Below are 12,500 nucleotides of genomic sequence, written 5' to 3'. Positions count from 1 at the left end.
AAATTCGTTCTTGGGAACATTTTCCGTACATAAATATATCGCATTGATATACATCGACGACGCATTTATGTATGCATGTATAAATAACAAAGGCGAATAGAGAGGATGTCAATCCTTTCTATTCGCCTTTTTATTTGTCTAAATTCGTTCTTGGGAACATTTTCCGTACATAAATATATCGCATTGATATACATCGATGATACATTTATGTATGCTTGTATAAATAACAAAGGCGAATAGAGAGGATGTCAATCCTTTCTATTCGCCTTTTTATTTGTCTAAATTCGTTCTTGGGAACATTTTCCGTACATAAATATATCGCATTGATATACATCGACGACGCATTTATGTATGCATGTATAAATAACAAAGGCGAATAGAGAGGATGTCAATCCTTTCTATTCGCCTTTTTATTTGTCTAAATTCGTTCTTGGGAACATTTTCCGTACATAAATATATCGCATTGATATACATCGATGATACATTTATGTATGCTTGTATAAATAACAAAGGCGAATAGAGAGGATGTCAATCCTTTCTATTCGCCTTTTTATTTGTCTAAATTCGTTCTTGGGAACATTTTCCGTACATAAATATATCGCATTGATATACATCGATGATACATTTATGTATGCTTGTATAAATAACAAAGGCGAATAGAGAGGATGTCAATCTTTTCTATTCGCCTTTTTATTTGTCTAAATTCGTTCTTGGGAACATTTTCCGTACATAAATATATCGCATTGATATACATCGACGACGCATTTATGTATGCATGTATAAATAACAAAGGCGAATAGAGAGGATGTCAATCTTTTCTATTCGCCTTTTTATTTGTCTAAATTCGTTCTTGGGAACATTTTCCGTACATAAATATATCGCATTGATATACATCGACGATGCATTTATGTATGCCTGTATAAATAACAAAGGCGAATAGAGAGGATGTCAATCTTTTCTATTCGCCTTTTTATTTGTCTAAATTCGTTCTTGGGAACATTTTCCGTACATAAATATATCGCATTGATATACATCGACGACGCATTTATGTATGCATGTATAAATAACAAAGGCGAATAGAGAGGATGTCAATCCTTTCTATTCGCCTTTTTATTTGTCTAAATTCGTTCTTGGGAACATTTTCCGTACATAAATATATCGCATTGATATACATCGATGATACATTTATGTATGCTTGTATAAATAACAAAGGCGAATAGAGAGGATGTCAATCCTTTCTATTCGCCTTTTTATTTGTCTAAATTCGTTCTTGGGAACATTTTCCGTACATAAATATATCGCATTGATATACATCGATGATACATTTATGTATGCTTGTATAAATAACAAAGGCGAATAGAGAGGATGTCAATCTTTTCTATTCGCCTTTTTATTTGTCTAAATTCGTTCTTGGGAACATTTTCCGTACAAAAATATATCGCATTGATATACATCGACGATGCATTTATGTATGCCTGTATAAATAACAAAGGCGAATAGAGAGGATGTCAATATTTTCTATTCGCCTTTTTATTTGTCTAAATTCGTTCTTGGGAACATTTTCCGTACATAAATATATCGCATTGATATACATCGACGATGCATTTATGTATGCCTGTATAAATAACAAAGGCGAATAGAGAGGATGTCAATCTTTTCTATTCGCCTTTTTATTTGTCTAAATTCGTTCTTGGGAACATTTTCCGTACATAAGTATATTGCATATAATATGCGTATGTATATAAAGACAAATACAAGGGATGTAAATCTCTTTTATTTTGCTAAATTCGTTTTACAGAACGTTGTGTAAACTTAAGGATATCATTCATCTTAACCGATAAGCACCTAGCCTATACTCTTTTTGTATTCTATTATCATGTTTGGAAACATTTTCTTACGATTTCCAGAATTAAATTCACTATTTTAATTCGGAACATTGTCTTAAATGTACGTTCAGTTCGAAGACGAACCACAAGATACGTTTATAAGTTATACCTTATGAGACTATTAAATATACAGTTTTCAGACCTAATGCGATGAACTATCAAAAAACAATTAAAAAACATCGCCCCGTGCGGAAATTGAATTGGAGACTAATTCCATTCATCTGAATTCGATCATTACCCGCATTGTACTTCTAGAGCCCGTTCGGTCCGATGGCGAATAAAATCCGCGTTTCAGTATATCATATGCGGTTAAACGGTGAGGCCAGTTACAACTGCATTAAAACCTCCGATGTATACCTGAATATAGCGGGAGGACGCCCGCATAATTTGACGAACCTTCAAGTGCACCTACTTATGAGGGACCATATAATACCAATTCGACATGACGAGAATTCAGAGCCAAATCGATATCACATGGCAACTATATTTGGTTCTAATGAAATGAAGGATCAACGAACATGAAGACATGCTCATCAATCACAGATACATGGAATTCTGTATCGTCGCAACCGATAATACGTACAACCTTCGATTGGAATGAATTAATCAAAAAAATTGGACGAAAATAGTTTAGACATTCAGAAAACTGACAATTAGGTAAAACTGTAAAACCTGCTTTAAATAGAAACCACATTAATCAAAAAAGGTCATGCATTGTAATACGATTAGTTACGAAAGTAGCCTAACCTTTGGACCATTTTGAATTTTAACTTATCGAGATATCGTTCGCGGGTAAACGGCGGGACTAACTACCACCGCCTTGACAACCGCAGCCTATGCCCGAACAAATCAGGAAGGCGCGTGCATGGATTAACGAGATTCCCACTGTCCTTATCTAAAATTTTACGCAATACTGCCGCGACGGAACCGAACAGGCGCTCGGAGACCCGTACGTGAACCGTCCCCGATACTTACGCAGGAAAGACCAGCTCGGAGCTTTAACAAGCACCAGAGCCATAGACAGATAGTCTACATTTCAAAATGTCCATATACTTACGCAGGAAAGACCAGCTCAGCAGATCGCGTTCGGATCCGTTCAGAGAAGGATCGAGATGCCGAGCGCGGGTAAACGGCGGGACTAACTACCACCGCCTTGACAACCGCAGCCTATGCCCGAACATATCAGGAAGGCGCGTGCATGGATTAACGAGATTCCCACTGTCCTTATCTAAAATTTTACGCAATACTGCCGCGACGGAACCGAACAGGCGCTCGGAGACCCGTACGTGAACCGTTCCCGATACTTACGCAGGAAAGACCAGCTCGGAGCTTTAACAAGCACCAGAGCCATAGACAGATAGTCTACATTTCAAAATGTCCATATACTTACGCAGGAAAGACCAGCTCAGCAGATCGCGTTCGGATCCGTTCAGAGAAGGATCGAGATGCCGAGCGCGGGTAAACGGCGGGACTAACTACCACCAACTTGACAACCGCAGCCTATGCCCGAACATATCAGGAAGGCGCGTGCATGGATTAACGAGATTCCCACTGTCCTTATCTAAAATTTTACGCAATACGGCCGCGACGGAACCGAACAGGCGCTCGGAGACCCGTACGTGAACCGTCCCCGATACTTACGCAGGAAAGACCAGCTCGGAGCTTTAACAAGCACCAGAGCCATAGACAGATAGTCTACATTTCAAAATGTCCATATACTTACGCAGGAAAGACCAGCTCAGACCTTTAACAAGCACCAGAGCCATAGACTCATGGTCTACATTTCAAAATGTCCCTAACTAAGATCGCGTTCGGATCCGTTCAGAGAAGGATCGAGATGCCGAGCGCGGGTAAACGGCGGGACTAACTACCACCACCTTGACAACCGCAGCCTATGCCCGAACATATCAGGAAGGCGCGTGCATGGATTAACGAGATTCCCACTGTCCTTATCTAAAATTTTACGCAATACGGCCGCGACGGAACCGAACAGGCGCTCGGAGACCCGTACGTGAACCGTCCCCGATACTTACGCAGGAAAGACCAGCTCGGAGCTTTAACAAGCACCAGAGCCATAGACAGATAGTCTACATTTCAAAATGTCCATATACTTACGCAGGAAAGACCAGCTCAGCAGATCGCGTTCGGATCCGTTCAGAGAAGGATCGAGATGCCGAGCGCGGGTAAACGGCGGGACTAACTACCACCACCTTGACAACCGCAGCCTATGCCCGAACATATCAGGAAGGCGCGTGCATGGATTAACGAGATTCCCACTGTCCTTATCTAAAATTTTACGCAATACGGCCGCGACGGAACCGAACAGGCGCTCGGAGACCCGTACGTGAACCGTCCCCGATACTTACGCAGGAAAGACCAGCTCGGAGCTTTAACAAGCACCAGAGCCATAGACAGATAGTCTACATTTCAAAATGTCCATATACTTACGCAGGAAAGACCAGCTCAGCAGATCGCGTTCGGATCCGTTCAGAGAAGGATCGAGATGCCGAGCGCGGGTAAACGGCGGGACTAACTACCACCACCTTGACAACCGCAGCCTATGCCCGAACATATCAGGAAGGCGCGTGCATGGATTAACGAGATTCCCACTGTCCTTATCTAAAATTTTACGCAATACGGCCGCGACGGAACCGAACAGGCGCTCGGAGACCCGTACGTGAACCGTCCCCGATACTTACGCAGGAAAGACCAGCTCGGAGCTTTAACAAGCACCAGAGCCATAGACAGATAGTCTACATTTCAAAATGTCCATATACTTACGCAGGAAAGACCAGCTCAGACCTTTAACAAGCACCAGAGCCATAGACTCATGGTCTACATTTCAAAATGTCCCTAACTAAGATCGCGTTCGGATCCGTTCAGAGAAGGATCGAGATGCCGAGCGCGGGTAAACGGCGGGACTAACTACCACCACCTTGACAACCGCAGCCTATGCCCGAACATATCAGGAAGGCGCGTGCATGGATTAACGAGATTCCCACTGTCCTTATCTAAAATTTTACGTAATACGGCCGCGACGGAACCGAACAGGCGCTCGGAGACCCGTACGTGAACCGTCCCCGATACTTACGCAGGAAAGACCAGCTCGGAGCTTTAACAAGCACCAGAGCCATAGACAGATAGTCTACATTTCAAAATGTCCATATACTTACGCAGGAAAGACCAGCTCAGACCTTTAACAAGCACCTGAGCCATAGACTCATGGTCTACATTTCAAAATGTCCCTAACTAAGATCGCGTTCGGATCCGTTCAGAGAAGGATCGAGATGCCGAGCGCGGGTAAACGGCGGGACTAACTACCACCACCTTGACAACCGCAGCCTATGCCCGAACATATCAGGAAGGCGCGTGCATGGATTAACGAGATTCCCACTGTCCTTATCTAAAATTTTACGCAATACGGCCGCGACGGAACCGAACAGGCGCTCGGAGACCCGTACGTGAACCGTCCCCGATACTTACGCAGGAAAGACCAGCTCGGAGCTTTAACAAGCACCAGAGCCATAGACAGATAGTCTACATTTCAAAATGTCCATATACTTACGTAGGAAAGACCAGCTCAGACCTTTAACAAGCACCAGAGCCATAGACTCATGGTCTACAATTCAAAATGTCCCTAACTAAGATCGCGTTCGGATCCGTTCAGAGAAGGATCGAGATGCCGAGCGCGGGTAAACGGCGGGACTAACTACCACCACCTTGACAACCGCAGCCTATGCCCGAACATATCAGGAAGGCGCGTGCATGGATTAACGAGATTCCCACTGTCCTTATCTAAAATTTTACGCAATACTGCCGCGACGGAACCGAACAGGCGCTCGGAGACCCGTACGTGAACCGTTCCCGATACTTACGCAGGAAAGACCAGCTCGGAGCTTTAACAAGCACCAGAGCCATAGACAGATAGTCTACATTTCAAAATGTCCATATACTTACGCAGGAAAGACCAGCTCAGACCTTTAACAAGCACCAGAGCCATAGACTCATGGTCTACATTTCAAAATGTCCCTAACTAAGATCGCGTTCGGATCCGTTCAGAGAAGGATCGAGATGCCGAGCGCGGGTAAACGGCGGGACTAACTACCACCACCTTGACAACCGCAGCCTATGCCCGAACATATCAGGAAGGCGCGTGCATGGATTAACGAGATTCCCACTGTCCTTATCTAAAATTTTACGCAATACGGCCGCGACGGAACCGAACAGGCGCTCGGAGACCCGTACGTGAACCGTCCCCGATACTTACGCAGGAAAGACCAGCTCGGAGCTTTAACAAGCACCAGAGCCATAGACAGATAGTCTACATTTCAAAATGTCCATATACTTACGTAGGAAAGACCAGCTCAGACCTTTAACAAGCACCAGAGCCATAGACTCATGGTCTACAATTCAAAATGTCCCTAACTAAGATCGCGTTCGGATCCGTTCAGAGAAGGATCGAGATGCCGAGCGCGGGTAAACGGCGGGACTAACTACCACCACCTTGACAACCGCAGCCTATGCCCGAACATATCAGGAAGGCGCGTGCATGGATTAACGAGATTCCCACTGTCCTTATCTAAAATTTTACGCAATACGGCCGCGACGGAACCGAACAGGCGCTCGGAGACCCGTACGTGAACCGTCCCCGATACTTACGCAGGAAAGACCAGCTCGGAGCTTTAACAAGCACCAGAGCCATAGACAGATAGTCTACATTTCAAAATGTCCATATACTTACGTAGGAAAGACCAGCTCAGACCTTTAACAAGCACCAGAGCCATAGACTCATGGTCTACAATTCAAAATGTCCCTAACTAAGATCGCGTTCGGATCCGTTCAGAGAAGGATCGAGATGCCGAGCGCGGGTAAACGGCGGGACTAACTACCACCACCTTGACAACCGCAGCCTATGCCCGAACATATCAGGAAGGCGCGTGCATGGATTAACGAGATTCCCACTGTCCTTATCTAAAATTTTACGTAATACGGCCGCGACGGAACCGAACAGGCGCTCGGAGACCCGTACGTGAACCGTCCCCGATACTTACGCAGGAAAGACCAGCTCGGAGCTTTAACAAGCACCAGAGCCATAGACAGATAGTCTACATTTCAAAATGTCCATATACTTACGCAGGAAAGACCAGCTCAGCAGATCGCGTTCGGATCCGTTCAGAGAAGGATCGAGATGCCGAGCGCGGGTAAACGGCGGGACTAACTACCACCAACTTGACAACCGCAGCCTATGCCCGAACATATCAGGAAGGCGCGTGCATGGATTAACGAGATTCCCACTGTCCTTATCTAAAATTTTACGCAATACGGCCGCGACGGAACCGAACAGGCGCTCGGAGACCCGTACGTGAACCGTCCCCGATACTTACGCAGGAAAGACCAGCTCGGAGCTTTAACAAGCACCAGAGCCATAGACAGATAGTCTACATTTCAAAATGTCCATATACTTACGCAGGAAAGACCAGCTCAGACCTTTAACAAGCACCAGAGCCATAGACTCATGGTCTACATTTCAAAATGTCCCTAACTAAGATCGCGTTCGGATCCGTTCAGAGAAGGATCGAGATGCCGAGCGCGGGTAAACGGCGGGACTAACTACCACCACCTTGACAACCGCAGCCTATGCCCGAACATATCAGGAAGGCGCGTGCATGGATTAACGAGATTCCCACTGTCCTTATCTAAAATTTTACGCAATACGGCCGCGACGGAACCGAACAGGCGCTCGGAGACCCGTACGTGAACCGTCCCCGATACTTACGCAGGAAAGACCAGCTCGGAGCTTTAACAAGCACCAGAGCCATAGACAGATAGTCTACATTTCAAAATGTCCATATACTTACGCAGGAAAGACCAGCTCAGCAGATCGCGTTCGGATCCGTTCAGAGAAGGATCGAGATGCCGAGCGCGGGTAAACGGCGGGACTAACTACCACCACCTTGACAACCGCAGCCTATGCCCGAACATATCAGGAAGGCGCGTGCATGGATTAACGAGATTCCCACTGTCCTTATCTAAAATTTTACGCAATACGGCCGCGACGGAACCGAACAGGCGCTCGGAGACCCGTACGTGAACCGTCCCCGATACTTACGCAGGAAAGACCAGCTCGGAGCTTTAACAAGCACCAGAGCCATAGACAGATAGTCTACATTTCAAAATGTCCATATACTTACGTAGGAAAGACCAGCTCAGACCTTTAACAAGCACCAGAGCCATAGACTCATGGTCTACAATTCAAAATGTCCCTAACTAAGATCGCGTTCGGATCCGTTCAGAGAAGGATCGAGATGCCGAGCGCGGGTAAACGGCGGGACTAACTACCACCACCTTGACAACCGCAGCCTATGCCCGAACATATCAGGAAGGCGCGTGCATGGATTAACGAGATTCCCACTGTCCTTATCTAAAATTTTACGCAATACGGCCGCGACGGAACCGAACAGGCGCTCGGAGACCCGTACGTGAACCGTCCCCGATACTTACGCAGGAAAGACCAGCTCGGAGCTTTAACAAGCACCAGAGCCATAGACAGATAGTCTACATTTCAAAATGTCCATATACTTACGCAGGAAAGACCAGCTCAGCAGATCGCGTTCGGATCCGTTCAGAGAAGGATCGAGATGCCGAGCGCGGGTAAACGGCGGGACTAACTACCACCACCTTGACAACCGCAGCCTATGCCCGAACATATCAGGAAGGCGCGTGCATGGATTAACGAGATTCCCACTGTCCTTATCTAAAATTTTACGCAATACGGCCGCGACGGAACCGAACAGGCGCTCGGAGACCCGTACGTGAACCGTCCCCGATACTTACGCAGGAAAGACCAGCTCGGAGCTTTAACAAGCACCAGAGCCATAGACAGATAGTCTACATTTCAAAATGTCCATATACTTACGCAGGAAAGACCAGCTCAGACCTTTAACAAGCACCAGAGCCATAGACTCATGGTCTACATTTCAAAATGTCCCTAACTAAGATCGCGTTCGGATCCGTTCAGAGAAGGATCGAGATGCCGAGCGCGGGTAAACGGCGGGACTAACTACCACCACCTTGACAACCGCAGCCTATGCCCGAACATATCAGGAAGGCGCGTGCATGGATTAACGAGATTCCCACTGTCCTTATCTAAAATTTTACGTAATACGGCCGCGACGGAACCGAACAGGCGCTCGGAGACCCGTACGTGAACCGTCCCCGATACTTACGCAGGAAAGACCAGCTCGGAGCTTTAACAAGCACCAGAGCCATAGACAGATAGTCTACATTTCAAAATGTCCATATACTTACGCAGGAAAGACCAGCTCAGACCTTTAACAAGCACCAGAGCCATAGACTCATGGTCTACATTTCAAAATGTCCCTAACTAAGATCGCGTTCGGATCCGTTCAGAGAAGGATCGAGATGCCGAGCGCGGGTAAACGGCGGGACTAACTACCACCACCTTGACAACCGCAGCCTATGCCCGAACATATCAGGAAGGCGCGTGCATGGATTAACGAGATTCCCACTGTCCTTATCTAAAATTTTACGCAATACGGCCGCGACGGAACCGAACAGGCGCTCGGAGACCCGTACGTGAACCGTCCCCGATACTTACGCAGGAAAGACCAGCTCGGAGCTTTAACAAGCACCAGAGCCATAGACAGATAGTCTACATTTCAAAATGTCCATATACTTACGTAGGAAAGACCAGCTCAGACCTTTAACAAGCACCAGAGCCATAGACTCATGGTCTACAATTCAAAATGTCCCTAACTAAGATCGCGTTCGGATCCGTTCAGAGAAGGATCGAGATGCCGAGCGCGGGTAAACGGCGGGACTAACTACCACCACCTTGACAACCGCAGCCTATGCCCGAACATATCAGGAAGGCGCGTGCATGGATTAACGAGATTCCCACTGTCCTTATCTAAAATTTTACGCAATACTGCCGCGACGGAACCGAACAGGCGCTCGGAGACCCGTACGTGAACCGTTCCCGATACTTACGCAGGAAAGACCAGCTCGGAGCTTTAACAAGCACCAGAGCCATAGACAGATAGTCTACATTTCAAAATGTCCATATACTTACGCAGGAAAGACCAGCTCAGACCTTTAACAAGCACCAGAGCCATAGACTCATGGTCTACATTTCAAAATGTCCCTAACTAAGATCGCGTTCGGATCCGTTCAGAGAAGGATCGAGATGCCGAGCGCGGGTAAACGGCGGGACTAACTACCACCACCTTGACAACCGCAGCCTATGCCCGAACATATCAGGAAGGCGCGTGCATGGATTAACGAGATTCCCACTGTCCTTATCTAAAATTTTACGCAATACGGCCGCGACGGAACCGAACAGGCGCTCGGAGACCCGTACGTGAACCGTCCCCGATACTTACGCAGGAAAGACCAGCTCGGAGCTTTAACAAGCACCAGAGCCATAGACAGATAGTCTACATTTCAAAATGTCCATATACTTACGTAGGAAAGACCAGCTCAGACCTTTAACAAGCACCAGAGCCATAGACTCATGGTCTACAATTCAAAATGTCCCTAACTAAGATCGCGTTCGGATCCGTTCAGAGAAGGATCGAGATGCCGAGCGCGGGTAAACGGCGGGACTAACTACCACCACCTTGACAACCGCAGCCTATGCCCGAACATATCAGGAAGGCGCGTGCATGGATTAACGAGATTCCCACTGTCCTTATCTAAAATTTTACGCAATACTGCCACGACGGAACCGAACAGGCGCTCGGAGACCCGTACGTGAACCGTTCCCGATACTTACGCAGGAAAGACCAGCTCGGAGCTTTAACAAGCACCAGAGCCATAGACAGATAGTCTACATTTCAAAATGTCCATATACTTACGCAGGAAAGACCAGCTCAGACCTTTAACAAGCACCAGAGCCATAGACTCATGGTCTACATTTCAAAATGTCCCTAACTAAGATCGCGTTCGGATCCGTTCAGAGAAGGATCGAGATGCCGAGCGCGGGTAAACGGCGGGACTAACTACCACCACCTTGACAACCGCAGCCTATGCCCGAACATATCAGGAAGGCGCGTGCATGGATTAACGAGATTCCCACTGTCCTTATCTAAAATTTTACGTAATACGGCCGCGACGGAACCGAACAGGCGCTCGGAGACCCGTACGTGAACCGTCCCCGATACTTACGCAGGAAAGACCAGCTCGGAGCTTTAACAAGCACCAGAGCCATAGACAGATAGTCTACATTTCAAAATGTCCATATACTTACGCAGGAAAGACCAGCTCAGACCTTTAACAAGCACCAGAGCCATAGACTCATGGTCTACATTTCAAAATGTCCCTAACTAAGATCGCGTTCGGATCCGTTCAGAGAAGGATCGAGATGCCGAGCGCGGGTAAACGGCGGGACTAACTACCACCACCTTGACAACCGCAGCCTATGCCCGAACATATCAGGAAGGCGCGTGCATGGATTAACGAGATTCCCACTGTCCTTATCTAAAATTTTACGCAATACTGCCGCGACGGAACCGAACAGGCGCTCGGAGACCCGTACGTGAACCGTCCCCGATACTTACGCAGGAAAGACCAGCTCGGAGCTTTAACAAGCACCAGAGCCATAGACAGATAGTCTACATTTCAAAATGTCCATATACTTACGCAGGAAAGACCAGCTCAGACCTTTAACAAGCACCAGAGCCATAGACTCATGGTCTACATTTCAAAATGTCCCTAACTAAGATCGCGTTCGGATCCGTTCAGAGAAGGATCGAGATGCCGAGCGCGGGTAAACGGCGGGACTAACTACCACCACCTTGACAACCGCAGCCTATGCCCGAACATATCAGGAAGGCGCGTGCATGGATTAACGAGATTCCCACTGTCCTTATCTAAAATTTTACGCAATACGGCCGCGACGGAACCGAACAGGCGCTCGGAGACCCGTACGTGAACCGTCCCCGATACTTACGCAGGAAAGACCAGCTCGGAGCTTTAACAAGCACCAGAGCCATAGACAGATAGTCTACATTTCAAAATGTCCATATACTTACGCAGGAAAGACCAGCTCAGACCTTTAACAAGCACCAGAGCCATAGACTCATGGTCTACAATTCAAAATGTCCCTAACTAAGATCGCGTTCGGATCCGTTCAGAGAAGGATCGAGATGCCGAGCGCGGGTAAACGGCGGGACTAACTACCACCACCTTGACAACCGCAGCCTATGCCCGAACATATCAGGAAGGCGCGTGCATGGATTAACGAGATTCCCACTGTCCTTATCTAAAATTTTACGCAATACTGCCGCGACGGAACCGAACAGGCGCTCGGAGACCCGTACGTGAACCGTTCCCGATACTTACGCAGGAAAGACCAGCTCGGAGCTTTAACAAGCACCAGAGCCATAGACAGATAGTCTACATTTCAAAATGTCCATATACTTACGCAGGAAAGACCAGCTCAGACCTTTAACAAGCACCAGAGCCATAGACTCATGGTCTACATTTCAAAATGTCCCTAACTAAGATCGCGTTCGGATCCGTTCAGAGAAGGATCGAGATGCCGAGCGCGGGTAAACGGCGGACTAACTACCACCACCTTGACAACCGCAGCCT

The sequence above is a fragment of the Rhynchophorus ferrugineus genome, unplaced genomic scaffold (assembly GCF_030347505.1).
Source record: "Rhynchophorus ferrugineus isolate W39M unplaced genomic scaffold, kcgeb_rfMv2 rfM700, whole genome shotgun sequence".
Lineage (NCBI taxonomy): Eukaryota > Metazoa > Arthropoda > Insecta > Coleoptera > Curculionidae > Rhynchophorus > Rhynchophorus ferrugineus.
This window is presented reverse-complemented; position numbering follows the sequence as displayed.